Raw genomic sequence first — 23,844 nt, 5'->3', positions numbered from 1 at the left:
TTGAGAGTGCCTTACTGCACCCTTAGATATTAGGTAGTTGGTCATATAGCTGTAATAATAATATTAAAGGCCCATAGCAAAAGGTGTTACCTGAAACATTGAGGCAGACCTGGTAAGAGAGACTGCCAGCACTTTGAATGGAGAGTAATAGGTATTGATTTGCACACCCAGGTGTGAATGTTGTACTTTCCTTTGACCACCTTCCAGCTTGGAAATAAATGAGCTTCTATTTCTGTTCACTGTTGCTCTTTTCCTCACTCCAGATGTTGTGCCCTGCTTTCAGTGTGGTAATTGCATATCTAAAAGCTTCACTCCTTGAACGCTCGAAAAAAACACACTCATCTGCATGAAACTGTTTTGTCAATCAACAGAAAAAAAAATCTTAGATGTAATTCATAAATGCCATCAAAGCAACGCAGGTTTTAGTTACTTTTCATCTGTTATATATTTGTTCAAACATATGTTGTGTACTTATAACTATATGCATAGCAAATAGGGCTTTTTCCCCTGTCATCTCCAAGAAATTTCATGAAGGAGAACATATTCTGTTCCAAGAACAGTTCCAACTCAGGTGAACGGCAATAAAAACATACATTAGAGTATTACACGGCCAGGGTATATTATAGTCATAAACTAACATATTGAATTGAAATCTTTTTGTATAATGACAAAGATAAATTTAAAATAAATTTCAAAAGCCTTATATGAATAGGGGAGATGATACACAATGGATACTTCCTTTCTAGTGTTTCTCTGTCAACCATCAGTTCACTGAAGATCCCACAACTCCATGGACTTCTTGCCAAGACTTTTGGGACCTACAAGGAGTGACAACAAGGGTGAGGGCACTTTTGATTGGAGTAACGAATGACTAACCAATGATATCCAAGTTCTTATAATATGATGAGGACCAGTTTGCCATCCCTTCATCAGGGAGGTATCTACATGTCAGATCACCAGTGAAACCTCAAGGAAAGGGTAGGGCTGGAATAAGGAGCAAAGAGAGCAACTATGGCAACAGCATAGAAAAAAGAAGCATGATAAGATGCTTGTGCTACATTTGAGCTATTAGGTGATCACTTGAGAATCTGGGCCCATCTCTAACGCCAATCCTGTTTACTAGACTCTGTTGAGTCTAGAAAGCTTTTTCTTAATCTGTTCTTCCTGCTCATGTCTAGACCTGAAAAAGACTACTCACCTTACGGAAGGTTATAATGCAATCCTACAGACTTTGGCAGAGACAGTAGGATGAAAATTGTGTCATATCATCCTGAGAACAGGGATTGGTCAAGGCATTATAGTTGTCTACTGCCTCTTCAGGTAATCCCTGGACCTTAAGTAGCTGAGGGTCTGGTTATTCTAGAATTTTCATCACATCAACGCTATGGCTCAGCAGTCTGCAACCAGTTCTACATTGGTTCCATCATGCCATGATGTGTACAAGTGTCCCAAACTACACTGAAAAGCAAGCAAAGACAAAGAGAATCTTTGTTTTGCTCAACACATGTACTCTTTCTTCCCATAGTGCTGCAATGAGAATTGATGATTGAAAGCTTCTATGGACTCAGAGAATAAAGGGACTCGATGTACCTGAGTGTAGCAGAAAAAAAAAATAATAAAAGTGCAGATGTATCCTTTGTCACCAATAATGCAAATTTACTCTGAAATTTTCATAACTGCTGTGGTGCTGGAAACAAACTGACTCAGTGCACCAAGTAGAACTGTGTACTGACAGTGAACTGCTTATAGAGGTGACATTTTCTCACATCTGTTTTATTTTGAAGTTTAAACTTGCTATTTTTTCCATTGCCTTTGCTGACATTTCTACCAGTCTTTCCTTAGTTAAGCCAGTGCTTTTTTTTTTTTTAAATTCAAACATCGCAGCCAGGTCCTCAATGTTTCTGAGGGCTATGTAAAGAATAATTTCTGATGCCCTACTTCTTGTGCCTCTTTAAGGAAGCCAATGGCTATCCCTGTGTAGGAAGGATGATTCTCACACAGGGTCAAACTTTGCTTTATATTTCTTGTTGTAAGTGGTGCCAAGTCAGTATCTTGCTTAATCTAAATAGGAACAAACTGGGTCTATCTGTGTATGAAAATGTAGTTGGAGATCTGCTTGGTACAAGGTCAGAAAGTAATTGGAAGTATTGTTTTATTGTTGTGATCTTAAGCCAAAGGGCATAGAAACTGTACTGTTAAAAGGCACCGGTTTTTCTTCAAGGGATTGAACGGATACTCTTTTATAATTTTATTGGGTGTAAAATGAAGTTTTTAAAAATGTGTTTAAGTAGCAGGGAACAAAAGCTGGCTCAGTAGAAGCATCAAAGAAAAGTCTACTAGTATCAGGATAAAGGATAAAGGTCATCACTGATACAAAGAGAGACTGAATTTAGAACTCTTCTAGAAACAAAACCAAGAGTCTGTTTAGCAAAATGGTTACTAACAATATTAGAAGAAACAACTTGGACATTGTATAGCAAGCCAAACTTAAAATGACTTTGGTGAAATTAAAATCATAAACCTGAACTCTAAAAATGAAACAAAGCAAAATAAAAATTGGTGTGTTTATATACGTTATACAAATAATATGCTTTACTTCTTTCAATAATGCACAAACAGGCAATGTTATCCCCACTTTCCAATGAAGAAACTTAGACAGAAAAGAAGCTAAATGATTTGATCACTATGTGACAGCCAGCGCATGTCTGAGGCCTACTTTTAAGCCATTCGATGAAGCACCAGTCTTTCCCAATTTGGCATGTTTGTTTTGTTGTGTTCCTCCCTATTTTTTCTATCATATACTGCAATAAGTAGACACATACAGGTATAGCCACAGAGATGGCACCATGGAACAAATCATGAAACAACACTGGCTATCTTCTTGGGAATGTCTGACTCCCTCAGTGAGAGCGAGTGGGTAAAGAGATGTGAGATGTCTGGCTAAAGCTCTTCATCATTCCCTGGAAGTGGGAACAGACTGATTGTCTATCACCAGTGAGAAGTGCGAGTGAAAGGATAATTGAAACAGAAAAAAAGACCTTCAATAGGATGATGTCCCAAATGGCCTCAGTAGGTATGGGAGCACCAACTTACCTTGAGCTAACATGTTCTCTTTCCTTGCATTTACCTTTTACAGGCCCAAGTCATCTACCAGTCTTGCTACCCTTATCTCAGGCCTTATTTCTAAGGGAAATCTTATCTAAGATATCATCTAATGCACAATTTATAGGGTGTATATTAACGCTTGGTGAGAAATCTAAAACTCTAGAAGGTTTAGTGATTTACCCAAGGTCATACATGGGCACTGGTTAATTTTCTATCTGTATCTTTCAAAATCCATTCTTTTAACCACACCATGGCGGTTTCTCTTGAGGCCTAATTTAAGAGTCTGGGCTCCATCTCTGGGTTTCTTCTTTGGGAAAAAGATAACAAGTAAAAGGTCTTGAAATTATTATAAAGATTTTCACTGAAATATCATAATTATAAAAAAGTCAAATATGATGTAGGAGCTCTAGGGGAAAAAGAACATCTAAGAAAGTCCCAAGTACCTTCCATTGATGGGTCCTAGATAATTTCAGAAAAACTTGATAAAGACCTAGAATGGACAATACAGATATAGGGAATAAAACCCAAAAAGCCAAATTTACTTGCCTTTTCTAGGAACCTAAAAAGATCAATCTGATGGGTCATTTGATGAGTCCAAACAAATAGACTGTGTCGCCTAGTTTCTTCTGTGGAAGTTTTGCTGTGAAGGTATTTGGCAACTGAAGTCTATAACCAGTGGACCTGAAGTAAGAAAAGATAATCTGGATGAACCTCATCAAGTCGAGGGGAAATCAAAGTCAAGAGGGCTGAATTAGCTAATGAAGAAAATCCACCCACAGACAGACGCTTTAGCCCATGCGGAGAGCTCCAGTCTGCCTACCTGCAGCCTGTTGTGGCTTGCTTTGGACCTGTAATTTCACAATTCCCCCACCAGTCCCCACAACCACATTAGCCTATTTCTAGCCATCCGACGGTTAATTTCTATCTCTCTCCTATTCAGATCTGCTTCAATCTCGTACAGGGTCATTTTGCAAATAAAAACAATGTAAACTTTACTGGACATGAATAAATGATTCTTATTAGTATTAGGATGAGGTGACTGATGTAATTTACTAATACCTTTTCTTAGCACTTTATACTTCCTTAGAGTTGCTATTTTAATGTTCCTAGGGGAATATATCATGAATGTAAATCATTATTAAAACATGGCTTTATGGTTTACTGATGTTTAATCTAGCTCACTGTTTTCTAGTTAAATGTAAAGTGGGACAGAAGATATAAATACTGATAAGAATTTTTTAAATGTTTTTCAAATCTTCTAATTGCTCAGGAGAGAATCTTCGTATTTTGGTGAGAACAATATAAATGGGTTACTTTTTACTTTTCTTGTTGAAGGCAGTTGTTTGGCTTTGCCATGTTATGGTTTAGAGGAGAAGCTCTATGACAAGCCTAGTGTCTCCACGTCAGATTGATATTTTCTCTGCATAAAACTAGCAGAAAAGAGAAAATGTTTGAAAATCCATTCTGTTTGCAAGGTGCTAGGTTCTGTACTTGCTGAACTCACTGAGAATCTATGTTCTTTATTTACAGCCCCACAAGGAGGAACTTCTTCCTTTCCCCTGTATTCCCAAGCCTAAATTTTAAGATTCTCTCTTTTACTTAAAATTCTGAACTCCAGTACACAAAGGTTCCACCACATTGTTTACTATTTTCTGTTGCTCTCCAGTAGGTTTCATATACCCCTCTGTTCCCTGTAGCTGTGCTTCAATTTTATAAAGAAAAGTATTGGATGTCTTTCACCTGCCATTTTCCTACCCTTATTCAGTGTTGCAAGCATCCATTGCTTTTATTGCTTTTCACAAAATTATAACATCACCGTCTCGAAGCACATTAGCATCAAATAAAGCCATGACGTTGGAGCCAAAAGGCAGACCCCAGCTGTCCCCCGAGTAAAGCAGGCAGAGTCTTACATGGTTTCCATGAAAATCACCAGCAATGTGAGCAACTCAGTAAGAAAGGCTTTTAAGTGGATATTTCAGAAGCTGATTGATTCCTTCAAATCCAGAGGTATTGCTTAGCTGAACACTGAGGGCTCATGCCAGTAATTCTAGCTATTCAGGAAACTGAGATCTGGAAAATCACAATTCAGAGCCAGTCTGGGGAGAAAAGTCTGTGTGAGATTTTTGTTTCCAAAGAAAAATCAGCAAAGAAGCATAGCTGGAGTTGTGGTTCAAGTGGCAAAGGGCCAGCCGAGTACCAAACAAGTTGACTGACAACAAAAAAAGAGAAGGCTCTTGCCATATTACTCTATAATCCATCATCACCAAATCACTCACATGCTCTAGATTTAATAGGAATGTAATGCTCTCTGACACCAATCATATTTTAGCTAATTATCAAGTGATTAAATTGTAATTTGTTCCACTTTTATGACTGCCTTTCCTTCCCAGGGTCCTAAAAAGATGATTATTGTCTCCCATAAAATATTTTCACTCTAAATAATCAGTATTGATTTAACTATATCCTAGTATTTGTCCGATTTATTGTCTTATTCCATATGAAATTCCAACCTTGGTACAATTGATGAAAAGACAAAATAGCTCCATCCACCTGCCTCTCAAAACCCCTTTCAAACAACTGTCTTCTGTATTCTTTTTCCTGCCTTATAGTCCTAGGGAAATTATATTTGACAGATTTCTAATTGTGAATTTATTTTGTTACTCCTTATGGACATATTTAAAGAGGAACAGGAAGAAATGGAAGTATTATATTAAAAGTAAAAACTATATTAAAAATGAAAAAATCCCTGGTTTCTGAGCAAGTATTTAAGGCAATTGAGGTAACTATCTAGAATGCCTGAGAAGACAAGTTATCACATCAAGAATTCCTTACACTTCTGAGCAATTGTGAATACAAAGCCAGGGAAGACTCATCATCTAATTTAAAAAAAAGCATTGGACAAAGTTAATGTAGTGTCCTGAAAATTCATTTTGATTCAAATATTTGGATATTAAACTTATGTGATGTAAGAATCACATCATTATCCATAGCACTGTGGCCTACATAAAAGTATCAAATCATGTCAAATATTAAAATTATACCCTGCCATAGAAATGTAAGTTAGTCTTAACTTGTGATGTGAGTTCATAAGAATTGCAATATTTTTTAAATCAGTCTTTGAGTATACCTTCAACTATCAGGATTATCTTGTTCATTCAACTTAGAAGTATATGTTCACTCTCCTTTTCAAGGGTACTTTGATGAGAAAATTGGAGAGGTACTATGCTTGGGTACTGGGCTCCTGGAGAAAGGTATTTCAGTGTTATGATCCAGTAGAGAGTGGTTTCTAATAATGAGCCAGGGAAGATCTTAGCAGGAAAGACCTGAGAAGGAGCTGCTGTTCTCCATGCAAAGGAGGAACAAAGGTCCCAGGCTATTTGAGGGAGCTGTGGAAGAAATCAAACAAGCCTCAAAGATCTTTGAATTCAGGGATAAGACAACTGTTATTACAAAGTTTTTGTTGACACAATACAAAAATCCCATGCATAAATGTGGAAAGCTCTTGAAAGGCTTCTAGTGGTCTTTAATCACCACCTTCCTTGTTGATTCCAACTCCTAGGGTTGAACTGATTCAGGCAGATCAAACCCAAAGAAAACCTAATCATGCTTGTACTGAATATGTACACATGCAAAACATATAGGCTTTCTCTTTTTAGTTAATCCTTAATATAGTATAATGCCTAGTTTCATGGTACTTACGTTGCAGTATTGTAAATTATCTAGAAATGGTTTAAAATACACTTGCAGATGTTTATACCTTCCATGCAAATACCACACCATTTTATGTGAGCATTTCTAAACGCTTAGAATTTGGTATCTAAGGGGTCCGGGATACAATTTGTACCTTTCTGTTAGAATCTCACCAAGACAAAAAGTTATCCTAGAATAAACTACAAAGAATATAGAAAATTAAAATGGAATATCTCAACCTCCTGTGTATAAGAAACAAAACTTAAGAGATAGGACAAGGATACTGGTCAAGTGAAATTCTCCCACTCTCCACTTCCTATTTTCTGAAAAACATGAAGGAGATAATCAGTATTTTATCCTCTGAGGAACATTATTTTGCCATCCATGCTGCTTTAAGGTAGAAAGGAAGCTGACCTATGTGGGGAAAAGGATAGTAAGCTCAGGGATTCTGTCTTATCTGCTCTGAAATACTTGCTTCCACTCTTTCTTGAAGCCAATTTTCTCTCCCACTTTCTAAAATGGGGGCCATGACCCACCAAAACTGGATTGAGAGAAAATGTCTGCTGCCTTTCAATAGACAGTTTTTAAATAATATGTATAGATCTATTCCATAGGCATTTATATATCTTTCCTTCAGAATCGATAGAGTTGTAGACAAAATAAATAAGGCCATTTAGTGCAGTCACCAGATAGGGTCAATAACTTTATGACAGAAGTTAAAATTCTGCTAGTTGAATTAATGCCTTTAGACTATTTACAAAAAAATATTTTTTCAAGACTATTGATCAAAACCAAATTCTCATGTTGTAAAGCAAAATGTACAGTTTAAGAATACTTTCAGATAATAATGTATTAAGTTTGTTTATTGAATTTTGCTCTTATGTACCTACTATTGAAAGAAAGACATCTTAGTCTAAACAGGCAAATAATTAAAATTGATTTTACAAAAGATCCTTTACTCTGTTTGCTGTCCTCTTCCCCACAATGGTGCTCATATGCCAGCGCCTAAATCTATGCAAGTGTTCACAGCTCATAATAATATGTGTGATTTTTCTTTGTATAGAATAATTACATACCTTAGACTGGGACTTTTTCACTACTTTTATATAGACAGCCTTATCACAGTAAGTCATCAATCTTGATGCATACTTGTTTCTTAGCTGCATACATTCATTCTAAAGCTTCAAGATTAGAAAATCAGACACTAACCTAATAATTCTCTCCTCAATGAACAAAATGAAACTTAAGGAATTAAAATTACCCAACCAGCAAAACACTAGCATTTTAAAGGAAAGATTACTGGATTTTTAATTTTATTGTTTATTGTTTTTGCGTAGTTGATATAAAGAAGTACTGGATTTTCTAGCATTTGCAACAAAAAGTGATATGCACACACATACACGCGCGCGCGCACACACACACACACACACACACACACACACACACACAGTCCCCTACTGAATTTGGATGACACATACACATGTATGTATACTTCATTTGAAATGTCATCTTTGAGTGGCCATATGTTCATGCACAGGCCTCTTTTTTATTTTCTTAGCCATGTATAATAATCTTATTTTATGACTTAGAAACAACAACAGAAATTGAGGGCTTAGACTCTTATCTAATCCATATTTACTTCAGCTAGAGAAGATGAAAAGAAAATGAGATCTAGTTCTCTCTATAATGAGAAAAGATTTGGGCTTGGGTCTGGAGTGTCTATTTTTGTATCCTAGACATATGAATGTAATGATACTGGCACAAAATTATCTGGCTGCCTTTTTCAATAAACAGCAAGACTGTTAGCCAGCCATTTTACTGGCCTATCTTAACAGTGAGGGGGGAAAAAAAAGAGAGGCATTAAAGCAACCACAATTGTGTTAGAGCTGTGTAGCATCTTTCCTGTGAGATTCTTAAAACATTCTGGAAATTATGATCCAAATGCTGCACAGAGCACATAGCTCTTCTCCCTCAGTTGTTTCTCTCAATGAAAAAATACGACGACGTAACTGAGTAAAAATGAACTCCCCTTTTATCAGTGTCCAGTGAGTCCCACTGCTGCACGGTTTTTTTTTTCCCTTGAAGGAACAACAACACTGTACAAAAGGAAATGTAATCATGACCTGACTCATGGAATTGTAATCCCTCTGTACACCCCTCTATAATAACAATGAAGTATATTAATTTTAAAAAAAGAAAGAAAAATTGACCTACCAACTAAATACAATTTATTTGTTCATGATACACAACTTTTTAGACAAATACATAAAATTTAGAAAAATGATGGTGACTGAAGCTTAAGAATTCCTGTCTATGAGCTGCACACCTATGCCCTCACTCAGATTAAATTAAATTTATTGTGTGGAAGGAGGAACAGGGGGAGGCGTTAGTTTGGCCTGCACTTGCTTGAAAGCATTAAACATTTCACATGGTGTCTATGTGAAAAATCTGGAGTACCTGATGACCAAAAAGCCCACATCCCATACAGCAGTAACAGAGGGCATCTGGATAGCTGTCCTCTCCTCTCATACTCAGTGACCTGTTGTCCTAGATTTGCTTTACCATCCCTGATAACTTTAGTTTCTCTTTTGTGGAAGTAATGAAGCTTGAAACCCTGATTTTACTCTGTACAAATACACTATCTCTTCCTTAAATAGGTGCTGCTCTCCAGGTGTTCCATAATCGCACTTTAAAATGTGGTTTTTGAGATTACCCTGGGATGACAATTCAAATTGCAACCTAGATTAAATTCTTTGACTTGGTAGCTATTTTGTGACCTATGCAAGGCCCAAAAGACTAGGAACTAGAGAATATGAGGAAACAGATCAGATGTAAATACTATTTTTGGAAAGTCATTGATATCATAAGAAAAGCAAAACACAAACAGAAATTTCAAGGCAGAAACATTCCAAATCTTCAAGAGAGATACCTAAAGTAGGAGCTTTCAGGAAAAAAAAAAAAAAAGCTCATTCCCACTGAGAATGGCTAAGGGCAGACTTTGTGAAGGTTTTCTATGTTGTCTTCTTTGGAAAGTAGACTTAGAATAGAGAACTTGGCAGTTCTTTTGCAGTGGAATCAGCTCTAAATGTTAAAGGAAGGAAGAACACTACAGAGTGATACCTGTTTCACAGTATCTGCTGCTTCATTCTGATCCCATGCAAGACTTCATTGCAGTGAAGTGCAGATCTGCTTCCTCCTCATTCATATTGCTCACACACTCCCAACACTTCATCCTATCCGGTCTATCTAGAATAGTCATCCCATTGATTTAAAGTCAAACCACTAACAAGCCATTGTTGTACCTACAAAATCCCTTTCCGTTTGCCAAGCAATTAAATTTAAGCATGGAAGAAATACCCATCATATTCACAGCCTTCATCCACATTCAATTGGAGGAGATTATATCAATAATGCATGCTAGGAAACAGCAGAAAACTCAGGAACTGCTTTAAAATTCTGCTTCCACCTCTCTCAGTGTGTGTGTGTGACACATGTCACCTCCTCTGCAAAATATTCCAAATGTACAACTAAGGAGATATTCCTTTATGTGTTTTGCTGCACTGCAATGCACTTAACTCTATTACAGAATAAATTGCATAACAAGGTCAAGAATAGAAACTATGTAATATTTTTAGATAGGCAATACAGAAGAAAGTCTGCCATCATAGAACAGTGTTCAAGACAGATATTTTACTCAGTAGATTCAAGAAAGTAACCCAGATTGCAAGCTCTCAGAGCCCTAATTATCTTATCTTTAAATTTGGAGACATAGGCTATCTATAGTAAGGCAAGACACTCAGACTCTAGAACCAGATTGTGTATATTTCATTGCTGCATTTCTGATTAACACTTGACTGGATCAGTAAGGGATAAACTAATGATGCAGTTGCAAATCTCTTACATAAACAAATGAATCCCTTGGTTATTTAAAACAATAAAAGCTTCTTTCTCATTCTTGCTACTTACTCTACACAAATTGGCCAGAAGCTCTGCTTCCACAGTCCACACACAGAATTCGGATCCATGATAATATCTTTCTCTGGAAACTTCCAGGTCACTGTGAAGAAAGTGAAAACTCTGTTAGGTCTAGGATCAGCAGTTAAATGTTGCGGTTGGTCACGTGTCATTCTATGGTCCCACACAACCACTCTATGTTAAGTTCTTCATATTGTGCCTAGTAGAAAGTAAATACATATTAATATTAGACTATATCATAAGTAATGTCATGAACATTAACTTTATTAGTTCTCCCATTCATGAACTTTTTTTTTTGTATTTTGCTTTCAAGCATTTACTTACATAAGTGTCTGTCTTTCTGGCTGACTGATATAGATACTATTTACATCAAATGATAAAGTAAGTGGTAGCCAGAATGTGCCTATAAATCTACAAGTAAACACACTGGATGGTTAAAAAAAATACACCAGGGGATGATAAATTATACAGGTCTGTAGGCATTCACCCACAGTGAGACCAAAGGAGGATATTCATAGGAGAGAAATACAAAGGATCGATACCTATGTGCTTCTGATCATATAAAATAATATTTATTGAAACAAACTCCAGGGATTGGAATCAAGAGGGGTTTTTGTTGCTATTTCTGTTCTCTTTTCCTTTTGTCTTGTTTGTTTGTATATCTACCTTTGGGAGGGCAGGGGGGCACAGAAATGGTGGGGCAAAAGGTGAACAAACGCAGCTCTGGCACTCACTAGACACTACGTTGTAAGTGAACTATACAACTTGTACGTGGAGATGAGAGAGAGAGAATGAGAGACAGCGATGATGGAGTGACACTGTTCAGAAAGAAACACACTCTGTCTTATATAATTATAACCCTTCTGTGCATCACCTTTATAATAACAATAAAAAGGCATAAAAGTTTAAAAACATTAGAAAGCACTCCAAGGGTACTTGAGAGACAAGAGAATAGAAAATTTAGTCATGATTTTAAGTTTTACCACAAGCAATCCAAATGTAGAAATCAGAATAAAGATCTGACTGATACTCTATTGTGTAAAAAAAACAAAAAACACAGACATGAAAGACACATGCTGCATGATTCCATTTCTATTAAACGTCCACAATAAGTAAATCTATAGAGACAGAATATAGCCTGGTAATTACTTTAAGCTTACACATAGGATGAGGAAGAATTGCCACATATAAATATAGAATTATTAAGGTACTCTTTGCAGTACAAAGAATAACAAAAATTCTGTACAAAATATAAATATATAAATAAGGGGAAAAAGGTCAACCAAAGAGTTTACCCAAAGCCATCAATTAAAATCTAGGTCTGAAGTTCAGTGCACACTTTGTCTAATTTGAATTGGTTTCCTTATGTCAAGTCTTTGGTTAAGGTTCCTTGAGAAAAGAATCTCAAATCAGCAAAGGAAATCAATATCACAGTTGGTGAAGGCCAAGTTCAATAACACTGCCTGTATCTGAGTGCAGTGAGGGAAAACAGCATTCATTAGTCATATAATAACTACAAGGCCTCCCGTTTATCTCAGAAATTCCTCCAAGGAACACGACCATTTCCCACCTATTATTGCCTATTGATTTCCACCACCTGCCAAGAGGCAGAGCAGGAAGAGCCAAAGAAGGTGAAGTCAGAGAGAGCAAGGAGAAGGGAACCCTGCACAGATCTGTGGACCAGACGGCAGAATAGTACACAAAGATTGCAACTTTGCCCTGGCACACTTCCCTGAGTATCCTATTCTCTGACTCTGGGGAGATTATTAGAGTTGGAATGCCATTTTCTCACCTGAAACTGTGTCCAAGGAATTTGAAAGATTATTAGATAGAGAGTGTTGTCTTTGTCATCACCATCTTATTATTATTAGCATATACACACAAGTATCACTACACTTTCCGCTCAGTCTTCCGTTCCCTGAGTGATAATACTACCTAGCTATATTTCTATCATGAGGAATCTTCTCTCCTAAGCAGTAAAGGTTTGCAGAAGAACCTTAGCTATTAGGAACAGACAATGAATGTTCCTTTAAAACATTTGAAGAGACTCAACACAGCATTTATTATGTCCTAAGTTCTGTTATCAGTGTTTAACATATATCAAATCTATATAATGTTCCAAGCAAGTCCACCGGGAAAGCTTCTTTCACTAGTGTCCTCATTTACAAATTAGAAAGGTAAAACAGGAAAAAATCTAGAAGCTATGAGATACAATCACTATGAAATGGTAGAAGATATGAACCAAGGCAGTCTCTCTTGTGCTTACTCCAAATTGCCATGAAAATTGTGTTTTGAGGAAAAAAATGCTTTTCAAGTGGAACACATTTATCTGAATTTATATTGTCCACAGACACTCCATATATCCTAAGGCCAGTGGGAGAAGCAATTCTAGTTATCATTATTTCCTAAATCATAAATTCTTATAATATCAGTGAATTAATATACCATCAAATTAGATTGTTTCTGTACATCAGACTTAACAATATTTTGTGAGCAAGAATTCATTATGTATGTCTCAGAAGAGAGTCTTGACTATATTAAGGTCTTAAGATTGTGTTCATACACTTCTTCAGTATTTCAGTACCATTTTTATGAACTGGGATTTGGATTCTAAGCCATGTACTTCCTAGCATGGTACTCTACCACTTGATCCACACCTCTAGTCTCAGTTATTTTTTAGATAAGGTCTCGCTTCCTAGGTAGGTGTTTTCCTTAACTGCAAAGTATCTACTTTTGGCTGCTTGTTATTGCCGGAATAATAGTCATGTGCTACCATATCCATGAAGATGGAGTCTCAAAAGCTTTTCTGTACAAGCCTGCATGGATCCACATAGCTTGCAATGGCAGTCATGTAGCACTGCACCTAACTATGAGTTGCATTGAGTTCTCTTGAAGTTTTTGCCCAGGCTAGGATCTCAAACAGCATCTCAAACACATTCTCCACACAGGCTGCTGGTTCAGTTATTCAATATATTTACTGATGCTAAGTATCCTGAATAGTGGCACTATTCTAGGCACTGTGAATAGGACATAAATAGGACAGGCAAAGTCCCTGCACTTGAATTCCTTTCATCTGAGAGAGTTTCCCAACCTCAACCACTGTGGATACTTTGAAGTAGATAAGCTTGTATTTTAGGAGTTGATCAGTCCATTGTAGCAGTTTGTTTTTTTTAGCATTCCTCCAGTTGTGAAACAAAAATATCTATAAATATGTTAACCACAAAGGCAAAAACCATCCTATCCTCAAAACCACTATCCTAGTGTGAATCATTTTAAAAATAAATTAGTGAGAAAACACATCCGATGGTGAAAAACAGTTCTGCAAACTATTAAATGATAATGATATTTTAGGAAGCAACTCAGAGTGGTTAATAGAATGGTCTTCTCGAAGAACATGCAAGTACAATGAAATCTAAATATCAAGATTATGGATGCATCAGTTATGGAAAAGAGTATTTCAAGCATAGTTTGAATCTAGCACAAAAGTCCTGCGAAAGTGACAAGTTCAATTTGTTACAGCATCAGAAAGAAGCCCAAAACAGCTTGGAAAGTGTGAGAAAGGGGATAAAATAGCTTAAGACGAGGTCATGAGAAAAACAAAGAAACAGCGGACATACGGCGAAGCAGAATAAAGAATTCTGATCTGCTGTTTCTAATATAATGCAGTGGAGGGCACAGGAAGACTTCAGGCAAGAGGAACAAAATAACCTGTTATACTCAGTGCTGAGTGAATTGTAGGGAGATAGAGGTAAAAAGCAAGAAATCTAGATAATTGGGATACTTTCAGAACTCTAATAGAAAGGTAACGGCCTGAGTGAAGATGGTACCCCTGGTGGTGAAAACAAATTTATGGAACAAATGCATGACGTGTGTGTAGACCTTACTAACCAATTAGATATTATTAACAAAAGAGATGGTTTTCTTTTAGTCTTTTTTCCCGAAAAATTCAATGATGGTTAGTTTCTAAGAGAGACAGAATGGAATGAAGGAAAGAGCTAAAATTAAAAGTTTGGTTTTGATAGTGTTAAATTTGTTTGGTCTCCAGTCATTAATCTAGAGATAGCATATAGCATCTGAAGTTCTAGGAAGAAGTCAAAATTACAGAGAACAAGACTGACTTAAGTAGGTGGTATTTAAGTTCTAGATCCAGATTAATTCAGCTATGGAGACTGAACATAAAGTAAAAGAAAGGGACACAGACTACAAAAAAAGACTGGGGACATTTAGAGTTGGAGCTATCATAGAGCGAAAGGTAGGAAGCAGGGAAAGAAGAACCACTGATAGCTACTGAGAGTGAGTAGCATGATGAATGAAATAAGTCCATCATAAAATCCATCATAGGGTTGATTAGAAAGAAACAGTTAAACATAGAGACATTTCCAAAAGAAATATCTATGTGGACATCTCATCATTGAAATAATTTTGCATTAGCAAAACTAAATCCCTGATTTTAGTACAAAATTAAGGTGAGTTCTGGAGGACTTTCTCTCTCCTTCCCAATAGGACAGATGCTGGAAAGCTCAGAGATCAACACTATAACTTAGCATAGCACATCTTCAACATCTAAGAATGATCTAGAATCACTATTGTATTTGAATTTGTCTGATAGCTATCTCTCTCTCCATATATATGTATATATATAAATGGTCTGATATGTATGTATATATGTATATGTGTATGCATATATATTTGTATAAACAATATGTATATGTATGCAATATGCATATGTATACACATGAAAATATATATGCATGAAAAAGTTTAATAATTGCTATTAAGTTCAACTACACAGCATTAACATAGGTATTTGCTATTCTAATTGTAATAGATGTTATAATACTCAAAATTCATATAAAATTAAAATATAAATTTGTTATTATTTATTTTATGAATAATATTTGTAGGTAAAATATGTAGGTTACAAACCCTGTGGGAGTGAGATATATATATATGTGTACATATATATATATATATATATATATATATATATATATATATGCTTGTATGTGTATGCACATTTTTTTCAGGATTTTCCCAACAAGTATGTACCTATATTTCTTTATTCCCATTCTGTATACACACACACGTACATGAACACACACAAATATAATCTACATTTTAAGTTCTATGATTTATCTGTTCTTAATTACTCTGTACAGATAGGTCTTTGGGTCTCCTAGCAATTGGGTATGCGTTTGATACTAAATAAGAAGTAGCAAGACGTTTAAAGCACTGTGATAGATTTTTAGTTTTCTGACTCATAATCTTTTCCTTTTCTCCATCAATCAACATTTAGATGGAGTATTATTCTCATTCCAATTGGGGGGATAAACAACCCAATACCAGCCAATCAACAGAAGGAATTCCCTTACTATTGTGATTAGGTCAAGTGTTGTAGACATGTGATCGGCTTTCAACCAATCAGAGTGCATTTGTGGAGGAGTGGAGGAGTTCCATCTTTAAGGTAATGCACAAGGCTGCCACGTGGAGCCTAAAAATGAAACCAGTAAGGAGCCAATTTGTTGAGAGCTAAAGAACAACACAAGACCCTGTAAGTGCATATGTCCAAGTTGCATAAGTAAATAAATTCTTACTCTTAATTTATCTGATTGAGCAAAGTTTTCCTTATGCAGAATCCAATTAATCTTAACTGCAATGAGTGCATATGATAGCGACCAAGCTTGAGTTTTAGGCCAAGACTCTTTACAAGAAAAGAGATGTCTTTTCAGTATAAACCAGTGGGCCTAGAGAGTTTCATAGTCGGATTTAGGCCAGCCAGGAACACATGGCCCATTAAAACAAATCATGCCATCTGTCTCCTGTTGGAGATGGCTTTCTTTCTGTGTGTTTCAAATACCCTTTGCTTTCAGGGTCTTTCAATGACAAGTGTCCCAACTCCTTAAGCTCAACAAGCAAAAGGAAACTATAACATTTTCAAGAACATCAATGAGGAAATAAAATCTCACACACAGATTATAAAATGTCCCTCCCAAGATACTTGCATTTGGAAGAGAGATTTGTGATTCAACATACCACCAACTTATTTGCCCACCTGTTCATATCATGTCTAATGAGTACCTTACCCAAAGAGTAATTCCTTTCGTTAATATTCTCTGTTTCCTAACACTCCACAAACTGCCTCAGGATACTAAAATGGTACCTTCCACATAAAGTGTAGTAATACTTTCCAGGCATTATTGTGATGATCAACCTGGGAGAGATGTTCACAAATGAGTAACTCACTTTATATCACATAAAAGCATCACTGGGCATCTCTGGGAAATAGAACAAAGGAAACAGTCATACTCAACAAACACACACACTCACATACTTTCACAGTGTTTACATTCTGAAGGGAACGATTTATATCTATTTTAAAACCTTGTTATGTTCTGTAATCTCCCCAGGCTTTCATGCCCTTGACAATTTATCTGCACTTTTCTTGCAAAATTTATCCTTTTCTACTTATACTTTGTTATGTGTATAAGTCTTATCTTCTCTACAAGAATCCAGGTTCCTTGAAGGGAGGGATTTTGTTCATCCTTGTATCTAAGGCATGACATATAGTAGCTTGTAGATACTGGGTGTTCCATAAATATTAGCCGAGTAGAAAAAAAAATGTTTGGTTGTTTTCTATATCCAGGGTAAACCTGAATGGAAACAGGAAGCTTTGTAAACTTGTGAAAGGAGATTGCATTAGAAGAAAGTTGCAAAAGTTAATACCACTGCTTCTCAAACTTCAAAGAAGAAATGTGTTCTTCATGTAAACTCAATTATTCATTCCTACATATAAATGAGTTCATTAACTGAATTAATATCTCTTAAATTTATTGATAAAATTAATAATATAAGGGAAAAAATTAGAGAAATTTAGTTGTACGGAGTGAAGGAAATTTCTATTTTTCTTGATCTCAGTATTTTATGCAGCCAGCAACACCATGGGATTTTGTTGTTTTCCTATTTTTCATCTTACTCAGGATGCAACAGAAAGGTAGCATAAGACTAGAAAATTTTAAAATTAAAAGTGGCATTTACCTTAGCAAATTAGAGGGGTTTTCATTTATTTGTAGGTTTACTTTTGTAGTTAGAGATTGAAATCTAGCAAGAAGAGAGCAGCACACATACAAACATATAGAAAAAGGCCTAGACAGAGACTGACAAATACCTAGAAAGACTTCTGAGCTAAGAGATGAAAAGACTGCATTCTGGGAAAAATTCCTCTTAAACACGAGAACTGATCTAAAAACACAAGAAAATCATGACTAAAAACAGCTTTGTAAAAAGGAATAGTGTAAGAATAACAAGTTGTACACTGTTCCTGAGTTTCATTTAGCCTAGTTCTAAAATAAGTAAATGTTTTAATGCATGGGTATTTTCCAAGCCTATAGTTTTCTATTGTCAAAAATGTGGTGATATTCACTTATTATTTTACCTTCTTCCCATGTAGAAGAAAAGTACTAAATTCATGTGTGTGCACTTGCAAAACTAAAGTAGAAAACAAAAGGCCAATGATAGTGATCCTAGAAATTCTAAGCCTCTATGGTGGATAACAACTTCAGTCACAAAAACCACTTGCCTTTGGATTTCTTCCCTTTCATAAAAATAAATTGCATCTCCTGCATGGAAGCATACTGAGTAAAGAAGAGATATCATTATCTATTTAGAATCCTTAATTCTGTAAGTGGCATGTAAATACAGTTATGCTCCACAAAACAACCGAGTTCTTTGTAACTAAAAACAAGGGGCACAAAAGCAATTCTACTTCCCTGTGGATGAGGTGTATACAAAAGAACACTTTTTTTTTTTTTTAATTTTTTTTGGGTCCGGTCATGGGGCCTGAACTCTGGGCCTGGGCGCTGTCCCTCAGCTCTTCAGCTCAAGGCTAGCGCTCTACCACTTAAGCCACAGTGTCACTTCTGGCTTTTTTCTTTTTGCTTATATGGTGCTGAGGAATCGAACCCAGGGCCTCTGGCATGCAAGGCATGCGCTCTACCACTGAGCCACCTTCCCAGCCCCAAAAGAATACATTTTACTGTTATATAAAAGCATAACTTATGGCTTATATGATATCTTGAAATCTCAGCCTTTTCCCTGGGGAAGCTTTCAAGGGATGGGTAGAGTTTGCATAAACTACATGAAACAAGGTGGCAAGCCCAGCCCTGTGTGGATTTGGTCACCAGCCCACACTAGTAGCTGTACAGGACACGCCTCATTCATCTTCACATCAATATGACAGGTGCAGCAGTTTCTGCTGTTTTTGTATTCTGCTGCTTAGTGTTAGAGGAACCTTTCTAGTCTCCCTAAACTGTGGGGCTCTGAGACTTTGACAAGAACACATGGATTCAGCAGGCAGCCTTTTCTGGGGATCTTGCTGCTTCCTAGAGTTGAAACTGGGTAATATCTGTTGGAGAAAACAGGGTCATCGCAATGGAAGAGATAGAAAAAGTTGCAGAATGTGCTTAAGAGGTAATAGTACTTTTCATCTGTCTCATCCCATTTCCCCAAACATTATTATCTATGCTTAGAGCTCTCTCGCTGCTGTAAGCTTTAAATCCAGGAAGAGATTGGGCAGGCTATTTTTTCTTCTTTTGGTTTGCCACATCCTTTTCTTGAGGCAAAAGCCTAGGATGCCCTCACTGTTTGAATAAAAAGAAGTTCAAGAGAATAGAATTATCAGGAGGATGAAAAAGCATGTTTAATATTTTAAAACTTTACCAAGAAATAGGGAAAAAATGTCTGTGAGGTTATATGGGAGAAAATTAGCATAAACTTGAGGTTAGATAGAAGAAATTAGCATAAATTAGAATAATGCTCTCTGATTTGGCTGATCTCTTTGCCTCCCAGCAATCCTATAGAACTGAACTTTAAATCTCTTTTAAATAGGGAGAGTTCCAACAAAGGCATTTTTCCCCACCGCATATTCTTCTGGAGGCATCATGGTATACCTGAAACATGTTGAAGGATAAATCTTTGTTTTCAATAGACCTCACTGTTAAAAAAATGAACTTTTCCTTCTATGGAATCAATTTTGTACTAATCCCTGTTCATTCTGACCTTGTCTTTTCATGCTTCCCTCTAACTCTGTCCTTTCCAAACCAAAGAAATCTCAGTACTTTTTTTCTATTAGATTATAAATTCCACACCAGAAAATCATCACAAAAGTAAGACCACATCTATGTAACTTGCATCCTGTACTCCAGAAAGGTCTATTGACAAAACCCTTTTATTCTGCTTTTACTTCAATAAAAATCCAATTTTTCCCTTATCTGGGCAGATTGTGGATAACTTGATGAGTTGTAATTTGTAGATTCGTAATTTTTCCATTTTATTTTTTTAAATATGTCAAGCATGTCAAGTCTGTAATCTTTTAATATGGTGAACAAATGATCTACTTGGACTGACTCTGTGTAGAGAACATTCACCAACAAGACCCCAATATTGGCTATATGCTGGTCCTCTTCTACCTGTAAGCAGCCTACTGTTCCAAAAGACCAAGAAACTTGCATTAGCAGATGTACCTGCTACTAGGGTGCAGAAACTCAATATTAACCCTAGAACTTGCACGCACAAGTGCACACAGGAACTGTAGGTGATGACCAACACTCGATTCTGAGAATGTGGGCATTGACAGTTCAGCAGTTGGTTTTGAGGAGACGTTCTATTGCTTGCAGGGAGCAGTGGCAGAATTTTAGACATCCAGACTAACACAGTGAGAGCCACTATGTTCTCTGCAGAAGGACACTGACTAAGAATTGTTGCTAGTTGGCTGACTCAAGACTGTTTGTCTTCTTACTCTCCTGAAGAGCCATACTTTACAACTAAACTTTAAAAAATTCATTTACTGGTTTAATAAAATGTTTGCAGTGCTGAACACTTATAGTAACTGGAAAACTAAACAATCACACAGTCTTATATTTGTATGCAAAATAAAGGAATTTCATTCATGTTGACATGCCAGCACTGCTGCAAAGACTCAAGAATCATTTGTTCATTAAGCATTTGTTATTTATTCCAGGGACATGGTGGCTCAATCTTAATGTGATCGTAGATTTTTCAGGCCTTTTTTCTCTGTTTTTGCATTCAATGAATGTGGTTTTTAGTGGTTACAAGAAAGATAATGTTCATAAGGATAGTTTTTATTAAAGTGTTCTATTTTAATAAAGTCCTGGGGAAATATATACAGCTGACTATACCACTACTTTAAACAAAGTGTTTAAGCAGTTATTAAATATTATCTGTATCAAATAGAATCAAGGGAAAAATGCACAAAATAAATGATAAGTTACAGTCTGGTTTCCTGGTAGTTTTTGTTATCAGTTTCCTTAGAGTAAGAATTGTATCCAAACTACAAAACTTGTCATTGCCAGGCACCGGCTCACACCTGTAACCCTAGCTACTCAGAAGGCTGAGATCTGAGGATCGCCATTCAGAGCCAGCCCAGGCAGGAAAGTCCATGAGACTTATCTCCAATTAACCACCAGAAAACTAGAAGTGGTGCTGTGGCTCAAGCAGTAGAATGCTCTCCTTGAGCTGAAGAATGCAGCGACAGTGCCCAAGCCCAGAGTCTAAGCCCCACAACTCTCTCTGTCTCTCTTTCTGTCTCTCTCTCTCACACACACACAAACTTATAATTATACCTCCATGATTTCTATACATTTCTCTAATTAGTTGCTTTTTTATAAAAATTAATTATTACTGAGGCTATCCAAAGAAAATAACTTATACTGTTCCTATATACCCTCATTGGTAATATTGAGAGCCATTGTGTAAATAGTTCAGAATAATATTATTATACTTCTCCAATGGACCATATTAACCAAACAAATGTCCTTTGAGAAAACAACCAGATAAATTACTTATGTATCTCCATCCATGACCATTTGTCTTGTGAGAATCCAAGCATTAGCCACCCATCCTACTCTCATTCTAACAGAACCCTGCATTGTGGTATCAATAACTAATTACATTACAGTTCTGCCTCAGTAACATAGATTGATAGTTTCATTATAGCATTTAATTAGAATTGTTTTTAATTTATCAGGAAGAAATGGTGTAATTGGTGAAAGAACAGCTGTTACAGGTCGCAGGGAAAGAATATGATTGAATAACAGAAAAAGGCAAACTTTGCTAAGGAAGTCAACTTGCACTGAAGTCTTCAGGAACGTGCTATGTGGAGGAACAGAAGTCAGCCAGCTGGCACATTTAATCAAATCGACACCTCAGAACTTCAGCCTTAGCATTGCTTGGGAAGGGGGCACAGACATGAATAGCAGAGCAGATTTCTAAATTTCTCCAATATATCCAACCTGACTCTACACACGAATCCTTTCAAGGGCTGAAAAGAAATTCTCAAGAAAAACTACTTTCAGTTTCGCAATAGAACCCAGAATTCAGGAAAGGGAAAACATTTCTCTCTTCCACAAGTAGAAACACCAAGTCCCTAGAGGTTAAGTACCCAAAGACACGTAGACAGGAAGCACTACAGAAAAGAACTCCTAGAATTCAGTGCTGGTGCATTTTCTGACCTTTATTTCTAAGCACCCCAAACAGAACATCAAAGAGCAGTGGGAAGGAAGGAGATCTTCACTCTAAAAATAATAGCCTTTATACCTTGTCTCTGGTGAGTTCACTCCTATAACTTCAATATGTAACTTTGAAAAGCCTACTCAGCAAAATGGCATTGATTTTATTGCATATGCCGAGACATCGTAATGATAATTAATCTTGTAAAAAAGAAAGAAAGAAATGAAAACAGTCTTGACTCTCCAGAGAAGAAAGGAGTTAAGCTTGTGTTCAGTAAATTACACCCAGTGGCTGCCACTAGCCTGAAAATGTGCTACTGCATTATTTAACTTTCAGACAGATTAATATAGTTCTTGATTATTAATATGATTTTAATATCCAATAGTGCAAAAGGGTAATAATGTTGTAGAGCTAAGTCAGGAGGAAAAGGTAAAATTATCAGCACTATTGGTGATTCACTGCTGGTGTGTGATGCTAAACATCTGTTTCATTGCTTCATTTTAATTTAAGAATTCCAATAAGAGGTAACCATTCAGAAAAGGATAGAGCTAATTTTTTTCATGTGTGTGTGTGTGTGTGTGTGTGTGAGGGGGGGGGAAGAAGAGAAAGAGAGAGAGAACTCACTAAAATGGAAAACTGAGGGTGCTTCAGCCATCCAAAGGAACAAGTTTTTTTTTGTTTAGTGTTTTGTTTTCTGTTTTGTTTTTGTTTTGTTGGTCATAGGCTTGAACTCTGGGCTTGGGCACTGTCCCTGCACTTTTCAGCTCAAAGCAAGTGCTCTACCGCTTGAACCACAACTCCACTTATGGTTTTCTAATGGTTTACTGGAGATAAGAGTCTCATGGATTTTCTTGCCTGGGCTGGCTTTGAACTGTGATCCTCAGATCTCAGCCTCCTGATTAGCTAGGATTATAAGCATAAGCCACCAGCACCCAGCAGAACAAGTATTTTTTTTACCAACTATTTCCTTAGCAGCTACTATGAGCCAGTCTCTGGACTAGGCCTCTTACAACTCTTAGAACTCTCAGTGTGACTGGGAGACCAGATGAGAAAAGAATGAATACTACAGGCTAAAATACAGAAGAGGCAACTACTCTCTTTTGGAGGCTACACAGGAAAGTTCACAGCAAGGTAAAGGAAGGTGAACAATAGAAGTTGCTCTACCTAAACACAACAGGAAAGAGGAAGAATAAAGAAAGTGTGCACGCGTCTGGCTCTGGGCTGTAAGTTACACATACACAAGGGTTTCCTATATTGTTGCTTCTCCTGTCTTTTGTGTTGCTGGCACTCAGCAAACTTCTATAGACTTATTGGACAGATGAACTCCAGGAGAGTGAAGGTAACAGAGCATGAGAAGTATTTGTTCTCTTGACTTTATTTGCTTTTGAAGTCAGGCTCACAGTCCACTATTAGCAATGCAAAAATACAAAAAAAAAGTTCTGAAAGCCCAAAATATTTTCTTAACTTATTTGATGTCAAAAAATATAACCTGACTTGATCTCATTTAGTGGAGAAAAAAAAATCTGACCTAGACTGACTGACATACAGTTA

The 23,844-nt window shown here is 36.5% G+C and overlaps 1 long non-coding RNA gene across 1 annotated transcript in view; it reads right to left on the bottom strand.

Moving 5' to 3' along the window:
* Positions 1-476: 476 nt before the first annotated feature.
* Positions 477-23,844, bottom strand: part of LOC138833747 (uncharacterized) — a 116,675-nt gene continuing 93,307 nt past the window's right edge. Inside the window, exons 2-4 of the long non-coding RNA XR_011373954.1 lie at positions 10,762-10,852; positions 3,652-3,786; positions 477-818 (exon numbers count right to left, since the gene is read on the bottom strand). This is a non-coding gene — a long non-coding RNA (uncharacterized lncRNA). The remainder of the gene's footprint in view (positions 819-3,651; positions 3,787-10,761; positions 10,853-23,844) is intronic.

The sequence above is a fragment of the Dipodomys merriami genome, unplaced genomic scaffold, assembly GCF_024711535.1.
Source record: "Dipodomys merriami isolate MVZ:Mamm:240054 unplaced genomic scaffold, mDipMer1.0.p SCAF_21, whole genome shotgun sequence".
In the NCBI taxonomy this organism is placed as follows: Eukaryota; Metazoa; Chordata; class Mammalia; order Rodentia; family Heteromyidae; genus Dipodomys; species Dipodomys merriami.
This window is presented reverse-complemented; position numbering and strand designations above follow the sequence as displayed.